Genomic DNA, 27,132 nt, shown 5'->3' with positions numbered 1-27,132 from the left:
GCCGTAGAGGGATTCGTCGGGCTCGATCGCCGCGACTTGAGGGGTGGCCGACTGGCGTGCCACCGCGTGTCTCACCCATCGCTGAAGTCTCGACCGACCGGAGCACTTGCGCCGGTGGGAAACAGGGAGGGAGGACAACACAGGGGCCGACCAATAATGGGTCGACGGTTGCCCCAAGCGGACGCCGCGAACGCACGCACGAAAGTGCGTTGCCCCGCGGACAGGGAGTGCGTTGACGTCGAGCGGAGCCTCCTGAAGCCAAGCGGAGTCGTCGGCGATGAACGTGAGCGCGCCGAGATGGATCTCGCGGCCCTCCACCAAAACTCCGTCAGAAACCATGATGGTTTGGATCAGAAAAGATTGTAACTCCTCCAACAAATCGCTAAGACACGTCCCCACGGTCGGCGCCAACTGTCGTGGTTCTAAGTCTGACAGTAATGTAGGGGGGTAGGTATGGAGAGGCAAGATCTTAGCTAAGGAGTAGTTGTAAGCACACGAGGTTTACGAGTTCAGGCCCTTCTCGGAGGAAGTAATAGCCCTACGTCTCAGAGCCCAGAGGCGGTCGACTGGATTATGTGTGTATGAATTACAGGGGTGCGAACCCTTTACACTGAGGAGGGGGGTGGCTTATATAGAGTTCGCCAGACCCCTCCGGCCCTCAGTTATGCAGGGTTTCGAATACATTAAGGTCGGGTGTTGCTGGTAACGCCCCTAATAAAGTGCTATGATGACCATAAAAGCTACTTAATGACCGACCGTTAGCGTGCGGAGTGACTTTAGGTCTCCTGGCCGTCAAGTGGTTGGATCTTGGTCGAGTGATTGCTTCTTGGTCGAGTGTCTTCGAGTCTGTCGAGTGGAACACCTCCAAGTCGATTGAAAGGTGATTTCTTCTAGAGATGTCCTTGGGTAGGGCAGTTAGGACAGGTCCATGACCCTACCCTAGGTACATAGCTTCATCAGGCGTCTCATTGCCTTTAAAGAGCAACTTCTAGGCGTCTTCGTGAGTGGTTCCGAAGAGCCTTTCCAGAGTTTGGTGCTTCTTCGGATTGACCCATAAAGGGCGGCTTCGGCTTTGGCATGGGAGAACCCGGCAAACTAGCATCACCTGGATTACGTCGATGATCTTAGTGTTTTTATCCACCATGATTTGAATGCAAGTTTGCAGCGCTATCAGCTCGTCTGACGAAGACCAATTTGGACCCTTCTCAATCCAGGAGGTGAGCCGCATTGGAGCTCCGGAATTGAATTCTGCAGCCGCGGCCCAGGTGGCGCCACGGGGATCTATGATGTAAAACCACAGTTTCCGCCACTCCTTGTCAGTCTCCACGAAAGTACCTTTTGGCCAGGAGACATCGGTCAGCTTTCTCACCATGGCGCCTCCGCACTCCGTGTGCTGGCCATCCACCACCTTGAGCAACAGCCTGAAGTGGGGTTGGATGCGGAGGAAAGCCTCACACATGACAATGAATGCCGAGATGTTGAGGAAAGAGTCTGGGGCTAGATCATGGAAGTCTAGCCCGTAATAGAACATTAGCCCGCGGACGAAAGGGTGGAGTGGAAACCCTAGCCCCCGGACGAAAGGGTGGAGTGGAAACCCTAGCCCATGGATGAAATGAGGTATGAATACCACCCTCTCATTGGGCTTCCGTGTAGGGACGACTTGCCCCTTGGTTTAAAGACAGTGGGCAATTTCCTTCACCAGATACCCGGCCACCCAAAGCTCGGTAATGTCCTTCTCCTTGACGGAGGAGGCCATCCACTTGCCTTGACCTCCGGATCCGGACATGGTTGAGTGCTTGCTCGAGTGGGGAAAGATGAGAACTTGGGTGCTGGAGCTCAAGAATGGAAGGGCAGAGGAAGAGAGAAGGAGTGGGTGAAGAAAGGGAGTCCGTATCTCCTTATAAAGGCAGTAAATATTAAGCGCCTCTCCACTAGCCTAAAAATTCGCCTGTTCCCAAGGGCTGTGTACATGACACGGTTATATTACCCACGCTCGTATTGATGAGAATCCCGCAATAAGGGGACACGATCTCTGCTTCGACAAGACATGCCTATTAAAACCGCGTATCGAAACATGGAATGGCAGACGGAAAACGGTTCGAAATGATGATAAAGTAGACGTGATGTCACATCATAAAAGGACTGTCAGCAGATTGGACTTGTGCAAATATTATATTCTCTATGGTTGTGTGTGGTACTTGTGTTGCAGATCCGGACACGTACATTACGACCGAAGAATATCTTGGAGTATTCGGAAAGGAGAACCCGCCTTGCAATGCAGAAGACAATCTGCGCGCCGGACACCTCGTCATTGAATTCTGGTTCATGGGCTACTAAGGGAGTCCTGGACTAAGGGGTCCTCGGGCGTCCGACCTATTGGACATGGGCCGTACTGATGGGCTGTGAAGGTACAAAAGCCGAAGACCCTACCCGTGTCCGGATGGGACTCTCCTTGGCGTGGAAGGCAAGCTTGGCGACCAAATATGAAGATTCTTTTCTCTGTAACCAACCTTATGTAACCCTAGATCCCTCCTATGTCTATATAAACCAGAGGGCTAGGTCCGTAGAGATAGCCGAATAATCATAGTCATACAGGCTAGACTTTTAGGGTTTAGCCATTATGATCTCGTGGTAGATCAACTCTTGTAATACTCATATTCATCAAAGATCAATCAAGCAGGAAGTAGGGTATTACCTCCATAGAGAGAGCCCAAACCTGGGTAAACATTGTGTCCCCCGCCTCCTGTTACCATCGACCTTAGACGCACAGTTCGGGACCCCCTACTCGAGATCCGCCGGTTTTGACACCGACACCATGCTATAAAAGAAAGAATATGTGATGAACATGTAAGATAACATTCCACATCAAAAATTATATATTTATCATTTACCTACTCGAGGATGAGCAGGAATTAAGCTTGGGGATGCTGATACATCTCCAACGTATCTATAATTTTTTATTGTTCCATGTTGTTATATTATCATTCTTGGATGTTTTATAATCATTTTTTGGTACTAACCTATTGACATAGTGCCAAGTGCCAGTTGTTGTTTTCTGCTTGTTTTTTACATCGCAGGAAATAAATACCAAACGGAGTCCAAACGCAGCGAATTTTTTTGAGGATTTTTTATGGACCAGAAGACACCCAATGGGCCAGAGAAGCACCTGGGGGTGTCCCGAGGGGGCACAACCCACCAGGGTGCACCCAGGTGGGTTGTGCCCACCTTGGTGGTCTCCTGCACCCCTCTTTGCTCTATAAATACCCCAATATTCCAGAAACCCTAGGGGAGTCGACGAAAATTAATTCCAGCCGCCGTAAGTTCCAGAAACACTAGATCTAATGTAGACACCATCACGGAGGGGTTCGTCATCCTCATTGGTGCCTCTTCGATGATTTCGTGGGTAGTCTTTTGTAGACCTTCAGGTCCGTAGTTAGTAGCTAGATGGCTTCCTCTCTCTAGTTTTATTCTCAATAAAATGGTCTCTTGGAGATCCATATGATGTAATTCTTTTTGCGGTGTGTTTGTTGGGATCCGATGAACTTTGAGTTTAAGATCAGTTCTATCTCTTTTTATCCATGAAAGTTATTTGAGTTTCCTTGATATATGTTTTTATCCATGAAAGTTATTTGAGTCTTTTGATATCTTATATGCATGATAATGCTTATAGCCGCGTATTTCTTCTCCGATATTTGGGTTTTGTTTGGCCAACTTGATGTATTTATCTTGCAATCGAAAGAGGTGCTTTGTGATGGGTTCGATCTTACGGTGCTTAATCCCAGTGACAGAAGGAGAACCGACACGTATGTACCGTTGCTATTAAGGATAACATGATGGGGTCTATTTCTACACAAATAGGTCTTGTCTACATCATTTCATCGTTCTTATTGCATTACTCCATTTCTCCATGAACTTAATACACTAGATGCATGCTGGATAGCGGTTGATGTGTGGAGTAATAGTAGTAGATGCAGGGAGGAGTCGGTCTACTAATCTTGGGCGTGATGCCTATATAATGATCATTGCATGGATAACGTCATGATTATTTGAAGTTCTATCAATTGCCCAACAGTAATTTGTTTACCCACCATTTGCTATTTTTCTCGAGAGAGGCCATTAGTGAAACCTACGGCCCCAGGTCTCTTCTTTATTATATTGGCCTTCACGATCTATTTTTATTTGCTTTTATTTTCAGATCTATTAATCCAAAAACCAAAAACTACCTTGCTGCAACTTTTATTTATTTATTTTATCTCGCGTTCCCGCGAGATCTATTTATCCAATCTACTAGAATTTTACCTATCCTTTACCTGCGAGGGATTGACAACCCCTCTCTTACGTCGGGTTGCGAGTATTTGTTATTTGTGTGCAGGAGCTGTTTATGTGGTGTTGCGTGGTTCTCCTATTGGTTCGATAACCTTGGTCTCATCACCAAGGGAAATACCTACAGGAGTTGTGTTGCATTATCCCTTCCTCTTTGGGGAAATACCGACGTAGTTCAAGCCACTATCATAGAGTAACCCATGATCCTAATCAATTGTGCATTTGCATTCAAAAGCAAATTTTAAATAATGCACAAATTTAGGGGGAGCTCTTGCTTATCACATACTTCTCAAAGCGACGATATATTTCATTCTTATTATCATTTGTCGAGGCTTTGATCTATATGTTGTCATCAATTACCAAAAAGGGGGAGGTTGAAAGTGCAACTAATCCCCTGGTGGTTTTGGTAACTCATAACAACATATAGCTCATTGAACTAATATTCATTCAAGTTGAATATTTAAGAAATCTCAATGATTGGCATGGCATGGACTAGAGATGTGGACCCCTCAAAATGCTAAGGACAAATATTGGCAAAAGCTCGAGACTCTACATTTCTATTTTAGTGATCCAACATCACATTGAGTCCATAGGAAAAGCCTATAATATTAAAAGGGGATGGGGTGTTGTTTAATGGTCTACTTTCTCAAAATGCTTAGTGATATGCTCCAAATCCCTCAACCACTTTCTCAAATCCCAATATATCCTAAACCTAAAAGTCAAACTCGGCCACACCGATTTGATCCATCCAGTGACACCGAGTTCCTTTGACATAGCCACTCCAGAAACCCTAATTAGTTCGGTGTCACCGATAGGGATTGCGGTCTCACCGAGATGGGATTGCACATCCTCTATTTCCCTTCGTAACATTTCGGTCTTACCGAAATGAGCGATCGGTCCCACCGAGTTCACAATGCAAACTCTATGTTTCCCTTTCCTAACGTTTCGGTATCACCAAAAGGAGCGATCAGTCCCACCGAGTTTGCCTGACCAACTCTTTGTTTGCTCGTTGCTGAAATCGGTCTGACCGAGTTCTTGTGATTGGTCAAACCGAGATGAAGTTTTGCCCTAACCCTAGCGCATCAGTCTCACTGAGTTGATCATGTCGGTCCCACCGAGAATCCTAACGTTCACATTTTGAACTGAATCAGTCTCATCGAGTTCACCTATTCGGTCTGACCGAGTTTGGTCAAATGTTTGTAACGGTTAGATTTTATGTGGAGGCTATATATACCCCTCCACCCCTCCTCTATTCAAGAGAGAGCCATCAGAACGTGCCTACACTTCCACTACTCATTTTCTGAGAGAGAACCACCTACTCATGTGTTGAGACCAAGACATTCCACTCCAACCACAAGAATCTTGATCTCTAGCCTTCCCCAAGTTGCTTTCCACTCAAATCTTCTTTCCACCATAGCCAAATCTGTGAGAGAAAGTTGAGTGTTGGGGAGACTACCATTTGAAGCACAAGAGCAAGGAGTTCATCATCATCACACCATCTATTACCTTTTGGAGAGTGGTGTCTCTTAGATTGGTTAGATGTCACTTGGGAGCCTCCGTCAAGATTGTGGAGTTGAACCAAGGAGTTTGTAAGGGCAAGGAGATCGCCTACTTCGTGAAGATCTACCCAAGTGAGGCAAGTCCTTCGTGGGCGATGGCCATGGTGGGATAGACAAGGTTGCTTCTTCGTGGACCCTTCGTGGGTGGATCCCTCCATGGACTCGCGCAACCGTTACCCTTCGTGGGTTGAAGTCTCCATCAATGTGGATGTACGATAGCACCACCAATCGGAACCACGCCAAAAATCTTCGTGTCTACATTGCTTTTTCCTTCTCCAAACCCTTCCCTTTACCTTCATATATGCAATGTTTTACTTTCCACTGCTACACTCTTAGAATTGCATGTATAGGTTGATTGCTTGACTTGTGCTAAGTTGCTAAAATCTGCCAAGACTTAAAACTGGGAAAAGGCTAGATTTTTATTTGGTCAAGTAGTCTAATCACCCCCTCTAGACCTACTTTTATTCCTACAAGGCAAACTAAGGTAAATATAAATAAATTGCAGCAAGGTATTTTTGGGTTCTTCGGTTTATAGATATGAAATATATGATGGAAAATAGATCCGGGGGCCATATGTTTCACTAGAGGCTTCTCTCTTAAAGAAAACATACGGTGGGTAAACAAATTACTGTTGAGCAATTGATAGAAAAGTGCATAATTATGAAGACATCTGAAGCAATGATCATGATTATAGGCATCACGTCCATGACAAGTAGACCAAAACGATTCTGCATCTACTACTATTACTCCACACATCAACAGACTCCTGCCTGCATCTAGAGTATTAAGTTCATAAGAACAGAGCAACACTTTAAGTAAGATGACATGATGTAGAGGGATAAACTCAAGCAATATGACATAAACCCCATCTTTTTATCCTTGATGGCAACAATACAATACATGCCTCACTACCCCTTCTGTCACTGGGTGAGGACACCGCAAGATTGAACCCAAAACTAAGCACCTCTCCTATTGCAAGAAAAACCAATCTAGTTGGACAAACCAAACCGATAGTTCTAAGAGAAATACAAAGGTATCTTAATCATGGATAAAAGAGTTCAGAGAAGACTCAAATAATATTCATAGATAATCTAATCATAAATCCACAATTCATCGGATCTCAACAAACACACCACAAAAAAGATTACATCGAATAGATCTCCAAGAACATCAAGGAGAACATTGTATTGATGATCAAAGAAAGAGAAAAAGACATATAGCTACTAGCTATGGACCCGTAGGTCTGTGGTAAACTACTCACACATCATTAGAAGGGCAACAAGGTTGGTGCAGAGGCCCTCATGATCGAATCCCCCTCGGGCGGAGTGCTGGAAAAGGCCCCAAGATGGGATCTCACGGGAACAGAAGCTTGAGGCGGTGGAAAAGTATTTTTGGTGTCTCCTCTAACGTAGGGAGCACATTTGAAGATTTATAGTGCAAATATTAGGGCTGGAAGGGCTACGAGGGTTCCACAAGCCAGGGGCGCACCCCCATGACTTGTGGCTGCCTCGTAGGTCTTTTGGCCTCCTCTCCATGTCTCGTGTGTTTCTTATGGTCCATGAAAAACCACCATAAAGTTTTATTCCGTTTGGGCTCCATTTGATATTCTCTTTTCTGTAAAAGTCAAAACAAGGAAAAACACAAACTGACACTGGGCTCTAGGTTAATAAGTTAGTCTAAAAAATAATATAAAATAACATATTAATGCATATGAAACATCCAAAACAGATAATATAATAGCATGGAACAATAAAAATAGATACGTTGGAGATGTATCAGCTCTCTGATGGGTCATTCGGCAATTCCTCTAAGGAGTCAGAGTACAAAAGTAGCGAGTCGGCCGTCAGGCTGAGGGCTGGCTGGCTCGACGAAGGTCTCCAAGTCGATCCCATCGGTGATGCGTGTGGCCTCTTCGGCGGAGGTCTCCATGAAATCCTCAAACTTGAGGTTCTTCTTGTTCACCACTCGGAGGCCCTTCAGCTTCTCCTCGTCCACGTTCTTGCGATGAACACGAACGAGTCACAATGCCACGTTAGCACTACTTTATGCAACCAACTTCTTCCAAGCTTTCACTCAGGCAGGGACCTCATTCAGTGAAGTCATGACTGCCTCCAGGTCCATCAAGTCTCCTCATCTGGCTGCAGCTCCTTGTCAATCCGATCAAGAGTGCCTCTCGTCTGAATGATATAGCCGAAGGCATTCTCCAGGCGATCTTCCAGTCGCAGGACGATGAGGGCCGCTTTGTCGGTGACAAGTGATCTAGAAGGCTCCAGATCCCTCTCAAGCATCTCCAGCTCCATCTCCGTGCTATAGCAGTGCTCTGAGTGCAAGAAAACAACCCATGAGGAAATGATTGAGAAAAACTCAATGGCATATGGATCCCATTCGGCCAAGAAGAACTTACCAGCAAGCTTCTCACTAAGCTCCACGCAGCACTCCTCAATATACGACTCCATGGCACTCTTCTTCTCTGTGAGCTGCGCGACCTTCTCCTCTAGCGTCTGCTTCTCCTGTGCAAAGGCACCAGCTTGATCTTTGCACTTATTCTTCCATTCGGAAGATTCGCCTTTGGCAGTGTTGATGACAACCTTGACGTCCTTGATCTCTTCCTCCAACTTGCCAACTGAAGCCAGCTTCTCATCGGTGAGCTTAGTCTTGGTCCTGGCTTCCTTCTAAGCCAACGTCAGGTCCTTGTCCTTGTTCTCTAGGGCCTGCTTCATGGTTTCTAAAGAAATAGAAGTCTTGAGCCTCGTTATGAGTTGGGTGTTGGGTGTTCTCGCTACGAACATCTTTCGGAGCAAAATGACTTGGATTAAAAGGGAAAAACAACATGCAAGTCCAAACGGAGGAAATGACTTACCTCCCAGGGCTTTCTTCTCTTTCTCCAGTCGGGCGCTCTTGAGCTTCTCATCATCCAGATCCAGTCGAAGGGATATCACCTCCTTCTCCATCGCAGCATAGTGGGACCCCAACTAACAAGTTCTCTATAGAATACAAGAAATAATCAGTCGGAAAACCTGAAGCATAAGTCAAAGCGCTAACGCGCAAACATCCAGTCAACCACTACCGGAAGGAACTAGCTGGATCAGTACCAGATCCTGAAGTACCCTTGGTACCGAGTGAAACAAGCTAGATCAGTACCAGATCCTGAAGTACCCTTGGTACCGAGTGGAACAAGCTGGATGAGTACCAGATCTTGAAGTACCCTTGGGCTACCCACTCAGTCATTCACCCCCAAGAAGAAAGAGCTTGACCAGTACCGAATCATTAGGTACCCTCTCGTTACTGAGTCGGCCAGTTATTCCTGAGAGGAACAATGTAACATCCCAAAATTTTAAATTTTGGAATGTTATATTAATAAATAATTATGATTGTTTGTTTGATTTTTGTGTGATTGATTGTGTGAAATTGAGTAAAAATTTAAAACTTTTTGAAAGTTGAATGAGAGGGAATAAGAGGACTTTCCCAAAACTTTCATCTTGCATTTTGATCTCCATGGATTGAAATTCATTTCATCACAAAACCCTAGAGTGAAGATAATATGACTTCTTCCATTTAAAGAAATGAAAAGGGGGTTGGGAAGATGTGAATTCCATTTGAGAATATTTCAAATCAGAAACTTTATGCCACTCAAGGATTTTTATGAGAGAAGATAATAGGACTTCTTCAAAATATATTAAATAGAGTGGAGAGTGATGACGAGAACTTTTGAATTTCATTTGGTTCACTTTTGAAAATGTAGCGATCCGACCTCAAATGGTCAAATCTCTGTGCATGAGTGTCATCCCTAGATCGGTAATGCTGACACACACAGTACTTGAAGGATTTATAACAGAGTTCAATCACACACTTATTACATCGAATATCTCAAAAGAGAATACTTAATTATAATAATATGGTTGAGGGCCATCTAATGAAGATAACATCGGAAGGCTTCGAAGGTAAAATGAGTCCATCAACTGAACGACATAGCTGAGTGCATGACAACGACCTAGCGCACCTTACTCTTCGTCTGAAAAGTCTGCAGCATAATACGTTGCAGCCCGAAACGAGTCAGCACATGGAATATGCTGGTAATATAACACTGTAGAGCAATGAACATGTAACAACTATAATATATGCATATTTGGCTGGTGGAGGCTCTATGGTATTTTTGCAAAAAGCTAGTTTTTCCTTACAACAAAGGAATATATTTTTACTTTACTACAAAGTTTGTTGAAAACATTGAGAATGGTAACCCCATCTCAATCCCAATTAAAGTAGTCATCAACCCGACAAATTAATTAGAGTAAAGTGATGAGGTCAACATAATAATTCAAGCACCAGATACTCAAGATGTCCATAGCCGGGGACACGGCTAACCATGATTAGTTTGTACACTCTGCAGAGGTTTGCACACTTTTCCCCACAAGACTCGATCTCCTCTTTTTGATTACTTGCATTGCATGATGTTTGAGAAACGGATGACCAAGACACAGTCTTTCAGAAGCATTAGCCCTTTCGACGGGTAAACCGTACCACCTACATCCCCTACATCTGCTAGTTTACCACTGAAAGAGGTCCCGCAACATACTCAATGATGCCAGAGCCCATAATGGCTTGTGGCTGCACACAGAAGTTTTTAGCATGAATAATTTTATGATCCCTTTGAGCCTGGGTGGCGGACCTTAGGATGATCACACAGATTCCCCGGTATCTCCTTGGACAACACTGGATTACCCTAGGTGCCCACAAACAATCCACCCAGATGTGTGTTAAAGTAGCCGCCTTAAATAAACCCTTAGTTCATAATAATACTCACAACTGTCATGAATCACTCAAACCAAACCACGTCTACGAGCATAGCATAGCAGTATAAGCATAACGTAGAAGTAACTCTGAGGGTTTGAATTAAAAGGGCAATAGGTACTACCTCAATAACTAATTCCCAATACCCACATGTTAAGCAGATCCTACTCATGCAATGTTTGAGGGTTGAGACTAATGCATAAAAACTAGGTAATAAAGGGGTATGATCAAAGTGTTACTTGCCTTGATGACGATCTGAAAACACTAGTGACTCGTAGTAGCACGCTTCGCACTCCGAAAACTCTATCACAAACAAACAATAACATACATAAGAACTCAAGCAATAGATGCAAGGGTAAAACTTAAGAGAAAAGATCCAAATTGAAAGTTCAACTGAAGAGCTTCGATTTGCAAAAATAGTCAATCAAAATAGAGTTACGAAACTCAAACTACGATCAAAAGACGTTTGAATTCAAATCTGCTTGCAATCAAATTTTAAATTGTAAAAATCATGTTCAAGTTGGATAACTAGAAAGAGGGTCTGAGATGAAGATTTTGGCGTTGGTTTCATTGGATTTGGACGAACGAGCGAAAAGTTACGAGGGTTTAAAGATCAGGGGCTAATCTACGATAAAAATAATCACGGATAGGTCCCTGGCCGAAAATAAAATAAAAAGAAAAGGCTATCGAACGAACATTCGCTATTAGGGCCTAATGAGCGAATGTGTTCGCTAATGGAGGCGTTCGAACGAACGCTCGCTAAATAGTGAAACACAAAAAAACAGACCTAAACCGATCTAACGAAAAACCAAAAGAAAAACCGGGGCGACGGCGGCGATTTTTACCGGTTCTTAAAAAAACCGGGGTGACGACGCCGGCGGGATCCGACGAGTCCGGCGGCTTGGGCGCAGGCGGCGGCGAGGCGACGGCGGTGCAAGCGGTGGCGCGGGCGCGGGGTGGTGGCGAGGCGACGGCTAGTGGCGGCGCGGCGAGGCGACGGCTAGTGGCGGCATGGCGCGAGCTGCGGCGACGATGGTGGCTAGCGGCGGCGGCGGCTTGAGGAGGGGGAGGGGGCAGCGGGGCGGCCGTTATAAAGGGCCAGGGGCTCGCCTTTCGGAAGGGGGAAGCCATGAGGTGTCCGAGTCGGACTCCTCGGCATCCGTGCGGTGGGGGTGGCGGCTTAGAAGGCAGTGGCGCCTGGCGGGCCAGCCTGCTCAGCTGGGCTTTGGCCCAGTCAGGCGGGGAAGGATTTTTTTTTAAAAAATTTAAATTTCGCCCGAATAAAATCCTAATAAAATATAAAAAATTCTAAAAATGCCAAAACAATTTTCTCCATCTAAACCTATTAGTTAGAACAAAGTGAACATTTTTCTGGCCTAAAAATGCAATTTTCAAAAATGCATATTTTTGTAATTCAAATAAAATCCAAATAAAATTAAATTTGATTTTAAAACTTTTCCTCCAATATTCCTCTGTTTTTGAAGAAGTCATATTATCTTCCCTCTTTTATTTTTAATATTGGAAATGATCGGAGAGAAAAATATTAAAATCAAAATGATCCTCTTTTCAAATTTGAGAAAAATTCAAATATGAAAATGTATGAAATCCCCAACTCTCTCCTTGGGTCCTTGAGTTGCTTAAGATTTCTAGGATCACAACCAAAATGTAAATAAAATATGATATGCATATGATGACCTATGTATGACAGGCAAATTGAAAAATGGGATGTTACACAAAAGTTCTCCATTTTGAGTTTCAAAATCATTTCCATTTATTCAAATAAAATAAAGAGAGAAGGAAATATGACTCCTTCAATTATCAGAAAGAAAAATGGCAATGGATTATGAAACCAATAGACGTTATTTTAAAATAATATTTGAAATCATTTGCATATCATGATTTATCGCATTTTGGAGTTCTCTCAAATGTTCAAATATTATTTTCCACTCAAGAAAAATAAAGGAGAGGGGATAAAATGACTTACTCAAACATAAAGGAGTTCGAAGATTCATTGTAGCATTTTAAGTTTTTGAAGTTTATTAGGAATTTATTATATTGGCCTAAAGTGCATTTATTGCATTAGAATTTTTTTTTCAAAATAATCTGTGTTGGAATTAATGTTCATTATTGTCTATATTTTCAATAGTGATTTTAGGAATTTGTGTGGTATTTTTAGAAATTTGTTTGGTTTTGTTTTGGGCTCCAAAAGTTTTCTGTAAAAAACGCACTCACACCACCTAGACCGAGGCCAGCTCGGCCCAGGCGCACCCCGCGGCCCAGCCAGGCGCACCGCCGAACGGCCCAGCTGGCCATTTGGCCCACGGCCGACCTCCCGCGCCTGAAACCCCGCACCGGTCGACCGCCCCATGCCCCGTCTCGCTCGCTACCCACCGCCGCCACCGACTAGTGGGCCCCCGCTCCCCATCGCCTCCAACCTCCCGCCGTGCCGCACAGGACAGAGCCGTGAGCGCGCTCGTCCGCAACCACTGGCGAGGCCTCTCAGGCTAATGCTTATCCCGCAGCCCCATGCTCCCTCTCTGCGCCTATAAAAGGCCCCAGACCCCCTTTGTCGATTCGCCTTCCCGCTTCTCCCCACGCTGCTCCTACCGCCCGCTGTCGCCGTCCACATCTCCCCGGTCGGAGCAACCTCGACGGTACTCTACGACGCCTGTAAATGACCTCGGCTCCGTCTTCTTCCATCAATCTACTGCCCTAGTCGGGACGCATCTAGTTGACACCTTTTTTGTTCACTAGGCCCGCTGAAGACGACGCCCCGACGACCTGCGTCCTCGCCGGAGCATGGAGCCTCCCTCCCCGCGGAACATGACCCCGATGTCCCCGACGCGAGCCGCCTCCACCACCGGACCGCCCACGCCGCGCCGGTCTCGTTCGCCTTCTTCCTCGCCGCTGCCCCGTTCGCCGCATGACGCCAGCACCGCCGCCGCTGTTCGCCGTCCTCGCTCGCTGTGAGCCGCCCGCTTCCCTTGTTCTATTAGTTTTTTTGTTTAAATTGGTTAACCGCGGTTTTAGCGAAAACCGGTCTTCGATTTTCATTTTATTTAGCAGCGGTAGTTGTTTTATTTGTTTGAAGGCCGTTCACCATATAGTTGTCGTAGTGAACACTCCCTGGCCTTTCACAGTGTGCCACGTGGCCAGGGACCTGATCGCTATACTTTTCTTCACTGATAAGTCCCTGTAAATTTCAGTTTAGCCCCAAAACTTAGATTAGCCACAACTTTTTAACCCTAGATCCAAACTCAATGAAACCAGCGGTAAACCAAATTCAAATTTGAAATTATTCAGATTTTAATTCAAACATCAAATGGCCATATCTCCTAACTCGGAGCTCAGTTTGAGTTGATTCTTTTTGCACTTTGTCACCGTAGCCAAACCCTATCACCTGGACCTTTGTCACAATAATTTTCACACACTAGAATCTATCCATTAATATTTTACTAGTATGCATGGTATGCACTATGTTTCACATCACAAATTTTGAGCCCCATGCCTATGTTGTGTTGCACTTAGAATATTTTGTGATAGTTAAGTGTGTTGTGTCTTCATTTGCATTTTCTGAGTCATTTCATGTTGCATGTAATTTGGTTCTCTGGAATGATTGCCTATGTGAATGCAATGTTTGACTGTATAGATTTTCATCGGAGAGTGTCGAATAGTTCTATTAAGTAAATTTCTGAGAGCGATACAATCTTCATCAACTATTACCAGGCAAGTTCACATTCGACCATTCTTTCAATTACCTATGTTTTATATATGCACTTAGTCCTTTGCGGTAGGATTGCATGGTAGGAATTTTATGCCGGATGGCTATGCTTTCACCTAGTAGTTCATTTGAGGTAGGTCTAACTATACAACCTTGTCACCACCATGTAGGTTTACTTTGTGCCTCGCTGTTGTAGACGTGGATTGGGACGTGTTCATGGCAAGACTTGAGTGATAGAGTAGTAATCAGGAACAAGACTTAAATGAACTACCTGGGTGGAAATTGGTTTGAATGGTGGCGAAGTATAGTGGGGCACACATTGGAAATCCATGGTGGTGCACCGCTAGTGGTCCGTCCGCTCAGGAACAAAGGGATTGCACGTGTTTTCATGTCTATAAGCTTCTGTGTGCTGCCACATGCCAATATGGGCTCTGGCTTAGTTGAGTAGATAGTGTGACCTCCTCCGGGATAGGATAGCAGGTGTAGAGTGAGTAGGTGTACCGGCCTATCTATGGGTTAAGGGGAAATACTTTCAAAAGACTTTGTCTCGGTCATCCTGTTCTCAAACGCCAGGCAATGCGAGAACTTCAAGGGAGGTGGTCGAGTCTTGTGGGGAAAAGTTGGCAAACCTCTACAGAGTCTTAAAACCTAACAGATTAGCCGTGTCACCGGTTGTCGGTGTCAAAACCGGCGGATCTCGGGTAGTGGGCCCCGAACTATGCATCTAGGCCGGATGGTAACAGGAGGCAGGGAACACGAAGTTTTACCCAGGTTTGGGCCCGCTTGATGGAGGTAAAACCCTATGTCCTGCTTGATTAATATTGATGATATGGGTAGTACAAGAGTAGATCTACCACGAGATCAAGGAGGCTAAACCCTAGAAGCTAGCCTACGGTATGATTGTTGTATATGGAGTTGATTGCCTACGGACTACAACCCTCCGGTTTATATAGACACCGGATAGGGTTAGGGTTACACAGAGTCGGTTACAATGGTAGGAGATCTTGAATATCCGCATCGCCAAGCTTGCCTTCCACGCCAAGGAAAGTTCCATCCGGACACGGGACAAAGTCTTCAATCTTGTATCTTCATAGTTCAGGAGTCCGCCTGAAGGTATAGTCCGGCTACCAGAACACCCCCTAATCCAGGACTCCCTCAGTAGCCCCTGAACCAGGCTTCAATGACGACGAGTCCGGCGTGCAAATTGTCTTCGGCATTGCAAGACGGGTTCCTCCTCCAAGTCCTTCATAGAGGATTGTAAACACCAAGAGTAATGTCCGGCTCTACAAAATAAACTTCCACATATCGCCATAGAGAGAATAATATTAACACAAATCAAAACTGCTGACGTATTCCACAGTGTGTCATCACACTACGGCCAAGTCCTTTACTCGAATTGTTTTTACTTTTCCACCTCAGCATGTTTTGTGAGGCGGTTTCCTTGGCACTCTTGTCAAAGCAGAGATCGTGTACCCCCTTTACGGGATTCTCATCAATACGGACGTGGGTAACCCAACCGCGCCATTTATCACGACGCTTGGGAGGCAAGCGAGTTTTACTAGGCTGGTGGGGACGCACAACCGCATCCGCCCATATAAGGGGATAAGGATCCACCTTTTTACCTACGCCTTCTTCCTCCTTTGCCTATCCATCTCCTGCGCACTCGAGCTCCAGCGCCCAAGCCCACACTTCCCACCTCAACCTTCTCCAGCAATGTCCGGAGCGGGAGCCAAGTGGATGGTCTCCTCCGCTACAGAGGGCCAAGTCAAGAAGCTAAGGAAGGCCAGATACCTGTCCAAGGACATTACGCACTGGCTTCCCGAAAAGGGGCAGCTTCTCCCCACCCCAAGGCCCCATGAGAGGGTAGTATTTCTCCCCCACTTCCTCCGTGGACTGGGTTTTCCACTCCACCCATTTGTCCGGGGGCTCATGTTCTATTACGGCCTGGATTTCCACGATCTGGCCCTGAACTTCATCCTCAACATCTCGGCGTTTATCGTCGTGTGCGAGGCTTTCCTCCGCGTCCGCCCCCATTTCGGCCTCTGGCTCAAGACCTTCAATGTCAAGCCCAAGGTGGTGCGTGGCAGCCAGGCGGAGTGCGGAGGCGCCATGGCGGGCAAGATGGCCAATGTCCTATGGTTCGAGGGCTCTTTTGTGGAGACCCTGAAGGGGTGGCAATCCGGGTGGTTTTACATCACCGAGCCACGTGATCCGAACTGGATTGCAGCCCCCGAGTTCCGATCCGGACCCCCCACGCGGCTTATGTCCTGGAAAGAGACGGGCCTGTCATGGGGTGATGAAAAAGAGGTGACCGGATTGCAAACATGCATCCAGTCCCTGGTGAACAAGCCAATCCGGCTCGTTAATGTAATCCAGGTTATGCTTGTCCGCCGGATCCTCCCGTGCCAACAACGGGATTTTAATCTGTGGGAGTTCGACCCGGCGCAGCACCAAACCCTTAGCAGGCTCTTCGACATGACATACGAAGATGCCTGGAAGGTGCTATTCAAGGGCGCCGAGGCTCCCGCATCCGCTTCCGAGGACCGCGGATACAGCTCGCAGCGTCACGCTAGCGAGGTAAGCTATCTTCACCTTTTACAGGATGTTAAGCTTTTTTCATAGTTTGACTCTATGCGGGATCTAAACTCCCTTACCTTTGACAGGCTTGGCGAGCGATATCCGGACTGATTAACTGTCCGGCTCCGTTGCCCGAAGACCCAGCCCCAGCTCTACTAGTGAAGCTGCTGGTTCCGGCGCCTTATGTGGTGCCGGAGAAGAAGGCCAAGAAGAAGAAGACCATGGGGACTCGAAAGAGTGCCCGCAACATGGTGGTGTCGGACTCGTCATCCGACGAGTCTGAGACACCCTCTTCCCATGAAAACGAGGAGGAGGAAGAAGAAAACTCTCCCCCCCCCCAGCGGAGGGAGGGGAGAAGAGGAAGGCCGCCCCAACGGGGGAGGCTGAGGGGTCCGGGAAAAGGAAGACCCCTCCGCCGGACTACTCCCCCGACGCCGAAGAGGGCGGAGAGGAGTGGCCAAACAGGGCCAAGCGTCCGGCAAAATCGTAAGTTCGGATATCAGAGTAACTCATGATGTTCCTTTGTTGCACAGCTTTCCCTAATGTCGAACGTAATTATGCAGCCCGCCCCAGGCCGAATTCAACGAATCGTCGGTCGGCTCCCTGGACTCATCGGACGTGAACTCAGTTCTGCCCGCTGTCTCCCCCCACACTAGAGACGACGCTGAAGTGGCGTCGCGACAAGCTCCGGGGCAGGAGGAGGTGGTCCCGGAGGAGCCGCAAGGCAACCTCTCGGACTCTAGGAGTGAAGGGGATAAGGCCCCCCAGGGCTCCAAGTCCGGCTTTGTGCCAGACACCATGCTGGAATCTTCCACAGTTCCGGACCGCGGTAGGCGAACTCCTTCCAAGAGGAGCAAGCCTTCTGAGCAGGCGGCCTCCATCCAACCGGAGGTGCCGAACAATCTGCTAGAGGTGCTCGACGGCGCCTCCATCGACGAGGGGTACCATACTATTATGAGTATGGTGATCCAGAAGGTTCAGTCCGTCAAGAGCGGACTGACTGAAGCTTGCGCTAGCCTTCTAACAGGCTTCGAGGTAAAAAATATGTAAAAATATTACCGCATAGACAGTAGCCCCTGATGCTCTGTTTGGCGTTCGGAAAGAAAAGCCGAATAGAGGATCTATTAAATATCACAGGAGTCTAACAAAAAAGAGTCAATATGCGTATGCAGGCTTCGCTGCTATCCACCGCCGCACTGACTGTGGAGGTGGGTGTCCTAAAGCAGGACCTCGAGCGGACCGAGCAAGAGCTCGGCCTTGCCAAGCGGCGGCTAGAGGAGGAAGAAGGTAAGAAATACCTTACAGAAAAAGTGCCTATAAAAAGGCTTGATTGCGAAAAAGAGTAACGGGATTGTACTGCTTATTGTAGGGGCCACGACTGAGGTGGCGACCCTTAAGCAGGCGTTGTCTGAGGCCGAAAAGAAAACGGCCGCGGAGCGCACCGAGCGAGACAGACTTGGGGCTCAGGTCGGCGAGGTGCAGCAAGAGCTTCAGGCTCTCATGAAAAAACATGAGAGTTTGGAGCTTGAGTCAAAGGCGCAAGCATCCGAGCTCGCGACGGCCCTTGAGACTGCCAAGTCTGCCAAGGCCGAAGCCCAAAAGGCCCTCCAAGAGTTGGAGGAGATGAGGAAGATAGCAGCGGGTAAGGCATTCTTCATGCAAAGCAGAAATATAAAAGTAAACTACTTGTTACTTACCCGAATCCGGAGCTCTCCAGGGGCATTCGCAGATCTTCCCCGCAGCGTATCCGACGCCACCACATTCTACCGAGCTGAAGAGGGCAGCTTGATGGAGAAGGTGTTCTGGTCTCAGTATTCTGAGGCCGGACACCCTGTGCCTTTGAGCGACCAGCTAAAACAGCTGGTCGAGCTCCACAAGGCAGCCGAGAGGCCCTGCCTGGGAGCTATTTCGGGCTGGTGCGGCAGCTGGTGGAGGCCAGTCCGAGGCTCGAGGTCATCAAGCGCTCCGTCTGCATTGAAGGTGCCCGTCGGGCCCTTGCCCGTGCAAAGGTGCACTAGGGTAAGCTGGACGGTGAGAAGCTTGTGAAGGACGGGACGCCGCCGGGGAAGGAGCATCGCAAGCCCGAGAACTACTACAAGGATGTTCTTGCAGGTGCCCGCCTTGTGGTGGATTAATGTACCAAGGATGTGCTTTTTGAATGAACTCGCTCGTGTTTATCCTGTGCGCTGAAAACTTGTTCATATGTGCTAAGCAATGCTTATTGAATTTAAAATATTACTTTCTGTGCGGCCGTTTATCAAAAAATTGAGAGATGACCAGTCGTCGGCTTCTACCCCCATGCCACTAGTGCTGGGGTGTTCGGGATAAACCTAAGCGCTCTTTTTCCCATAGTTTGGTCCTTCGAGGGAGGCGCTCAGCACAACGAACCAGGCAATCAGACTATAATGCTTGAACACTCTCACTTAGCCATAGAACTCTATAATTTTAAATTTCGGCGAAGCCCCTAGTTCGGTCGAGTTCGGGGCGCTATCCACGCCTTGGCCGGACAAAGCCAGCTCCTCGCTTGAAGCGGCATAATTCTTTAGGGACTCGAAAAACCTCTCGAACAGCGACCGGTCTCTCGCCTCATCATGATAGTCAGTTTTAGCTTTCTCCACTGAGGTGCTTAACCCAGCTGAACCGGGGCACAATCGCAGTGGTTCTCCTAGTGCTACCTTAGCCGATAGAGCGGAACGTAAGGCACCAAAACATAGGAGCCGGGCAAACCCAACTATTGACCCAAATCATGATTCGGAGCCGATGCATATAGTGCTATAAGTTCGGGGTGCCGCACTTGTGAAAGTGTACGGACTTCTCACACCATTATGAGGGGTACTGAAGCCCCTGGCGTGTTTGTCGTACCATGGTGTACGGGTGCAATCATGTCATTTAGTAAACATATATGTGAAAAGAGGATAATGCAAAAAATAGACAAAAAGCTAAGCATTGTTTATAGAGAGGCTATTTATCAAAGACGAACGATACAAATAGTGCGGTAAGCAAAAGATATTGGACTATTCAGTATGTCCTGACCAGGGGCAGGCCGCGGAATTGTATTTAAAACAGGTATACCGCTCGTAATAGAGACCACCTGGGAGTTCCATAATGCGGCATGGCTTGTCTGCCTCCCTGGATCTTGCATCATTTGTGCGGCAGTCGAATTGCCGAATAGGTCGTCCGAAGTATGGAGTCCTGAAAGTAAGAAAAAAAATTAAAAAAAGAATCCGGCAGCCCCTAGTACGTTTTAAGCCATATTTTGGGCGTGCCGTTATTGTGCCCCTTCCCCTGTGCCCATGGTATTTCAAGGGCGTAGTTATGTACGCGAGGTACTGGTTTCGTTATGTCGCGAAAGCTGGGGTTGGGGCCACATTGCTACGCTTGCTCGGAGTGTGCGAGGCGGTCCTGCTGTGGGTTACTCCGGGCGCGCTTGGTAGTGTCTGGCTTTTTAATGGCCGGACTGGAGAATTGCCTGAGAAGGCTACTTTGTACCTACGCTGCGAGAGCCGCCGTATGCTCCTCCGTACGGAGGGAGCGTTCGGTGTTTCTGTTGACCGTAATTACTCCTCGAGGGCCTGGCATCTTGAGCTTGAGATATGCATAGTGCGGCACCGCATTGAACTTTGCAAATGCGGTTCGTCCGAGCAGGGCGTGATAGCCACTGCGAAGCGAGACTATATTGAAGATTAACTCTTCGCTTCGGAAATTTTCTAGGGATCCGAAGACCACGTCAAGTGTTACTGAGCCTGTACAGTTGGCTTCTACACCTGGTATAACGCCTTTAAAGGTCGTTCTTGTGGGCTTAATCCTTGAGGGATCTATGCCCATTTTCTGCACTGTATCCTGATAAAGTAGGTTCAGGCTACTGCCGCCGTCCATGAGCACTCTTGTGAGATGAAATCCGTCGATGATTGGGTCGAGAACCAATGCGGCGAAGCCGCCAGACGGATGCTAGTGGGATGGTCCCTTCGATCAAAAGTGATCGGGCAGGAGGACCATGGGTTGAACTTTGGCGCGACTGGCTCCATCGCGTATACGTCCCGTAGCGCACGCTTCCGCTCCCGCTTGGGAATGTGGGTTGCGTATATCATGTTCACCGTCCGCACTTGTGGGGGAAAGCCCTTCTGTCCATTGTTGTTCGGCGGCTTGGGCTCCTCGTCGTCGCTGTGCAGCCCCTTGTCTCTGTTTTCGGCCCTTAACTTTCCTGCCTACTTGAACACCCAACAATCCCTGTTAGTGTGATTGGCTGGCCTTTCGGGGGTGCCATGTATCTGGCACAAGCGATCGAGTATTCGGTCCAAACTGGACGGGCCCTGAGTATTCTTTTTGAATGGCTTTTTCCGCTGACCGGATTTATAGCCTCTGAATCCGGCATTAACTGCCGTGTCTTCATTGCTGTCGCTATTAACGCGGCGTTTTTGCTTATTCCGACGTGTCCTGCCACTTTTGTCCTTGGTATCCGAATTACCAGGGTTCTTTGATAAGTTGTTACTGCGAGCTAGCCAACTGTCTTCTCCCGCACAAAAGCGGGTCATGAGTGTCGTGAGGGCTGCCATGGACTTCGGCTTTTCCTGTCCCAGGTGCCGGGCAAGCCACTCATCGCGGATGTTATGCTTGAAGGCTGCTAGGGCCTCTGCGTCCGGACAGTCGACTATCTGGTTTTTCTTTGTTAGGAACTGTGTCCAGAATTGTCTGGCCGATTCCTTTGGCTGCTGAATTATGTGGCTTAAATCGTCGGCATCCGGCGGTCGCACGTAAGTGCCCTAGAAGTTGTCGAGGAATGCGGCTTCCAGGTCCTCCCAAGAACCGATTGAGTCTGCTGGCAAGCTGTTAAGCCAATGCCGGGCCGGTCCTTTAAGTTTGAGTGGGAGGTATTTGATGGCGTGTAGATCATCGCTGCATGCCATGTGGATGTGAAGGAGATAATCCTCGATCCATACCGCCGGATCTTTTGTGCCATCGTATGATTCGATGTTTACGGGTTTGAAACCCTCTGGGATTTTATGATCCATTACTTCATTCGTGAAGCATAGCGGGTGTGCGGCGCCTCTGTACTGGGCTATATCACGACGCTGCTCGGAAGAGCTATGTCTATTGCGTTCGGCCCGGCCGGATTTGTTGTATCCGGAGTGAAGATCATTGTCACATGCCGTAGGGCGCCTGCGCGATCCGTAGATCGATCTTGTTTGTCTTGCCTTATCCTCCAGTATGTCTCGCAGGTCGGGCGCATTTTCCCATGCCTTAGTTGAGCGGCGTCGGGGCAAGGCTTGGGTGGAGGGCCGAGAGGCCTCTCTGTCACGGCCGCGAGGTGGCCGGTCTGCTATGTCATGCGCTGGTGATGTAGGTGCTTCCTCCTCTGATCAGGGTAGCGGCCTGCGCTTCGGGTAACTCTTGGAGGGGCGTTCGAGTTCATACTCTTCCGCCGCAAGGACTTTAGTCCATCTGTCAGCTAGCAAATCTTGGGCAGCTCTAAGCTGTTGCTGCTTTTTCTTGAGGCTGCTTGCCGTGGCTAAAAGCCTGTGTTTAAAACGCTCTTGTTTGGCGGGGTCTGATGGTATGACGAATTCGTCATCATCGAGGCTTGCCTCGTCTTCGGAGGGAGGCGTATAGTTATCATCCTTGACCTCTCGGTCTCCCGCTCTCTTATGAGGGCTGGCTTCTCCATCTTCCTGTGCCGAATCTTGCTGAGGTGGGTGTTCTTCGGCGCTATCCGAGGTAGTATCATCTCCCTGCCGGAATCACCGTTTTTTCTTTGGCGGGATTTAGAGCGGCGCCGCTGATGCCGGCGCTTTGGCTGTTTCTTGGGGGCGTCATCCCCCACTGTTCCATCGCCATCTCCATCTTTTGGAGTATCCACCATATATATGTCATATGATGAGGTGGCCTTCCAGCGCCCTATAGGTGCTGGATCCTGTTCGTCTCCTACATCGTCGTCCATGCCGTCGATGTCTTCGGAGCTGAAGTCAAGCATGTCGGTTAGATGGTCGACAGTGGCTACAAAGTGGGTGGTGGGTGGGCTTTGAATTTCCTCATCGTCCGTATCCCACCTTCGCTGACCGTAGTCTGGCCAGGGCTCTCTTGATAAAGAGAGAGACTTAAGAGAATTCAGGATGTCGCCAAAAGGCGAGTGCTGAAAGATGTCTGCGACGGTGAACTCCATTATCGGCGCCCAATCGGATTCGATTGGCAGGGGCGCGGGGGGATCGGAGTCCGGGGAGGAGTCCGGATCCTCGGAGTCACGGGTCGTGCAGAGTGCGGGGCTAGCGTTTGGCTCGATCGCTTTTGGGATCGCAGCCCCCGAGGTGATGTCCAACCGCTCATCCTCGATTGGCGCAATAGGCTCCGAGTTAGGGGTCGGAACCGATGCGTGTGCGGCCTCCAGGACACTGTCCGGGGGCAGAGCTAGATCATGCCTCTCGAGATAGTGCGGCGCGCTTGGCCGTGGCTCGAGTCCGTCGAAGATCAAGTCTCCGCGGATGTCAGCCGTGTAGTTTAAGCTTCCAAACCTGACTTGATGGCCAGGGGCATAGCTTTCGATCTGCTCCAGGTGGCCGAGCGAATTGGCCCGCAGAGCGAAGCCGCCGAAGACGAAGATCTTTCCGGGGAGCAAAGTCTCACCCTGGACCACATCGTCATTGATGATCAAAGGAGCCATCGGGCCTAAAGGTGACGACACAGAGGAACTCTCAATGAAAGCACCAATGACGGTGTCAAAACCGGCGGATCTCGGGTAGTGGGTCCCGAACTATGCGTCTAGGACGGATGGTAACAGGAGGCAGGGAACACGATGTTTTACCCAGGTTCGGGCCCTCTTGATGGAGGTAAAACCCTACGTCCTGCTTGATTAATATTGATGATATGGGTAGTACAAGAGTAGATCTACCACGAGATCAAGGAGGCTAAACCCTAGAAGCTAGCCTACGGTATGATTGTTGTATATGGAGTTGATTGCCTACGGACTACAACCCTCCGGTTTATATAGACACCGGATAGGGTTAGGGTTACACAGAGTCGGTTACAATGGTAGGAGATCTTGAATATCCGCATCGCCAAGCTTGCCTTCCACGCCAAGGAAAGTCCCATCCGGACAAGGGACGAAGTCTTCAATCTTGTATCTTCATAGTCCAGGAGTCCGGCTGAAGGTATAGTCCGGCTACCCGAACGCCCCCTAATCCAGGACTCCCTCACCGGTTATAGACAACTTGAGCATCTTGTAGTGGAAATACCGGGAGATCTCATCACCCTTAATTATATTAATTGGGTTTAAATGAAACTTTGGGAAATGGTTGAGTTGGGTTGCCCACTCACCCTATGCTATTTTGTAGTAGTAGAATAAAATTTTGTTTTATGGAAAAACTAGCTTTATGCAAAAACTAAACTTAGAGCTTTACACCAGCCAAATTGCATGTACAAATAGGTTCATTATTCTTATGATGTGACTTGCCAGTACATTCAATGTAGTGACCTATAGGGCTGCAACGTCTTATGTTGTAGGAACTTCTACAATGGGTAAGAGTTACATTGTAGGGTTACAGTCTACACTCAACTTGCCTTTGGCACTGATGGGACTCCACACCCGTTTGATTGTTTCTGATGAGACTTATGAGGTATATATCATTTTTACGTTATTTATACATGTGATTGCACTTTGATATATACATCGATGTACTGTGTGTGCCAGCATACTCATCCAGGGATGGCACAAATACACAGAGACTTGACCAATTGAGGTTGGGTCGCTACAAGACGGTATCAGAGCACATATTGACTGTAGGACGTGACCGTAGAAACTGGAAAGCCCTAGGACATGATATCTTCAAAACATTTTTTCAAAAAGATCCTTTACTTCTCATATTTTTCGAGTTTTATTCTCTCTTGTCCCTAAATAGTTAGACCATACCCATTTCCCTTTTAATCACACGGAGGATCAACTGAGACCATTCTGAGGAGGACAAGATATCATACATCACCATACACTAGAAGAATTGAAGCTACAATAGTCAATGCCTCTGAAGAATTGAAGAATTTGAAGACACTAAACAATTCCAAGATTTACATGACCGTTAGAAGACAAAACCCCTGCTGTATAATCACGTTAGATGCGACGATTGTGAGTTGTCATATTTTGTGTGTGTTTTCCGACAACAAGAAACAAAACCTATTTTCAAAACTATATTGTTTGTATTGTGTGTATCTCTCTCTATCCCTCTTATCTCATCCCAAAACCCTTGGACCCAATTGATGATGAATGAAGGAGGAATGGTATTCTATGGACCGATGACTGAGTTGGAGGTAGAGCTATGGATTCAAAACATGGAGAATCACTTCAGGAGCAATTTGGTTGCAAGGAAGTATGAGGTTCAATACGCTCTTCTATACTTTACAAAAAGTGTTGCAATCTGGTGGAAAATGCATCAAGCCATACAAGGATGTAATGGAGCAAAAACTTGGGACGAATTGAAGAAGACTCTGTTGGGATACCGTCTTGCCCGGAAGCATGATGGTAACCCGATGAAGAAACCTTGTGCCTGCAAGATATGCGGAGAAATAGGACACACCCATGTAGAACACAAGGATGGATGCCCTCATTGTGAAGGAAATCACCAAGCTGAAGGGTGCTGAGTTAGGTAGGTTACATGTTTCTTGTGTGAAGGAACTATGCACTACCCTTCCTAGTGTCATATTTACCCCAAGGTACAAGAAATTAGCAAGCAACAGAAGGAAGCAATGAAAGAAGCCCTCAAGGAGAGTTTAAAAGAACATGTGATGAAGGAAGATTTTGACGACCCTGATGGAGAAGGCCTAATTAGTTTTTACTCCAATGCTTGATGTTCATGTGAAGAAGAAGGACATTTTTCACAGTATTGCATGAAGCAAAGCCAAGAGTATCTTGGAGACTTCCCGACATAAGAAGTGGAGTTTGATCCACAATAGATAGAAGAATTGATCGGAACGAAGAAGTCTAGGAAGAGAAAGAGCATGTATCCCCTCAATAACCCAGTTTCTGCAAAGAAGGACCGGAGTCATATCACATGTTCCAGGTGAAAGCATAGTGATCATTATGCTAGCAAATGCCCTGAAAGGAAGCCAATAACCCAAGGAGCCAAGATAACCACCAGGAAGTCCTGGAGTTGTCTGACTTCATTTGTTTATGCTGTAAAGGAGTAGGACATTTTGCCAGAGAATGTTCAGACCCACGGAAAGCTTGAGTTTAGTAGTTGAGATCTTGATATTGGAATAAAGCATGTAATAAATGTGGAGCACATTTTTATTTTCATTGCGGATGTTGAGTTGAGTTATGAAATGGAAATTGTAATAGCTTGTGAAGCAATAAAAGTTGATATGATTGGGATCTCATGTGAAATGTTATGGGTTGTTTGTTGATTGTGAGTACCTCTCTCGCTCTCTCGCCCAGACTTAAACCTTGAGCCCATGGACAAGCTGACCCCAAACTTTTCCCGGAAAATAACCACATTTCACCCAAAGAAATACATACATTATCCTGAGTACCCCTTCTATCTTATACCTGCAGACGAAAATCCTTCACGAATCTTTTCTCAAGGGACCAGAAATGATCATGACCCTGACTAGTGATCAGGATTACCCAAAGATCCTAAAGGACATGATGAAGCATATTCATCTTAAAGGAGATGCAGTCTACAAGGGTTATCCTTTTATGGAGAATGGAGTAGAACTTTGGTACGTGGAGGTACACCTCCACCGTGTGAAGGGAGTTTGCCCAAAGACTATGGGGCAATACTTTTTCATTTCTCGAGTACCATGAGCAACATTATTCGACTCTGTTCGTGAACAGCTATGGAAGCCATATGTCAGATTGGAGAAATATTTGAAGCAAGACTCCGTCACACTCAGAATACCTAAGAGACGTGCATGCAGAGATGATGGAGATGAAGCTCATGGCCACCATGATGAAGCAGAAGATCGATCATTTCAAGGATCACATCACACAATTCTAGTGGGACTAAAACATCTTCAAGAAGGACAAATGAATAAAGATGGAAGTAATGCTTTACCAGACCAAACTATGTGGATGGTAGCTTTTGTAATAGAGTACTTTTGAAATTTGAGTTTTGAGTAGTGGTTAAGGAGTAATAAAGGATTTGACATGAAGAGAATATGAATTATGGATGAACTAGTATATTTTTA

The sequence above is a fragment of the Triticum aestivum genome, chromosome 4A (genome assembly GCF_018294505.1).
Source record: "Triticum aestivum cultivar Chinese Spring chromosome 4A, IWGSC CS RefSeq v2.1, whole genome shotgun sequence".
Classification (NCBI taxonomy): domain Eukaryota; kingdom Viridiplantae; phylum Streptophyta; class Magnoliopsida; order Poales; family Poaceae; genus Triticum; species Triticum aestivum.
Note: the sequence above shows the minus strand (reverse complement) of the source record.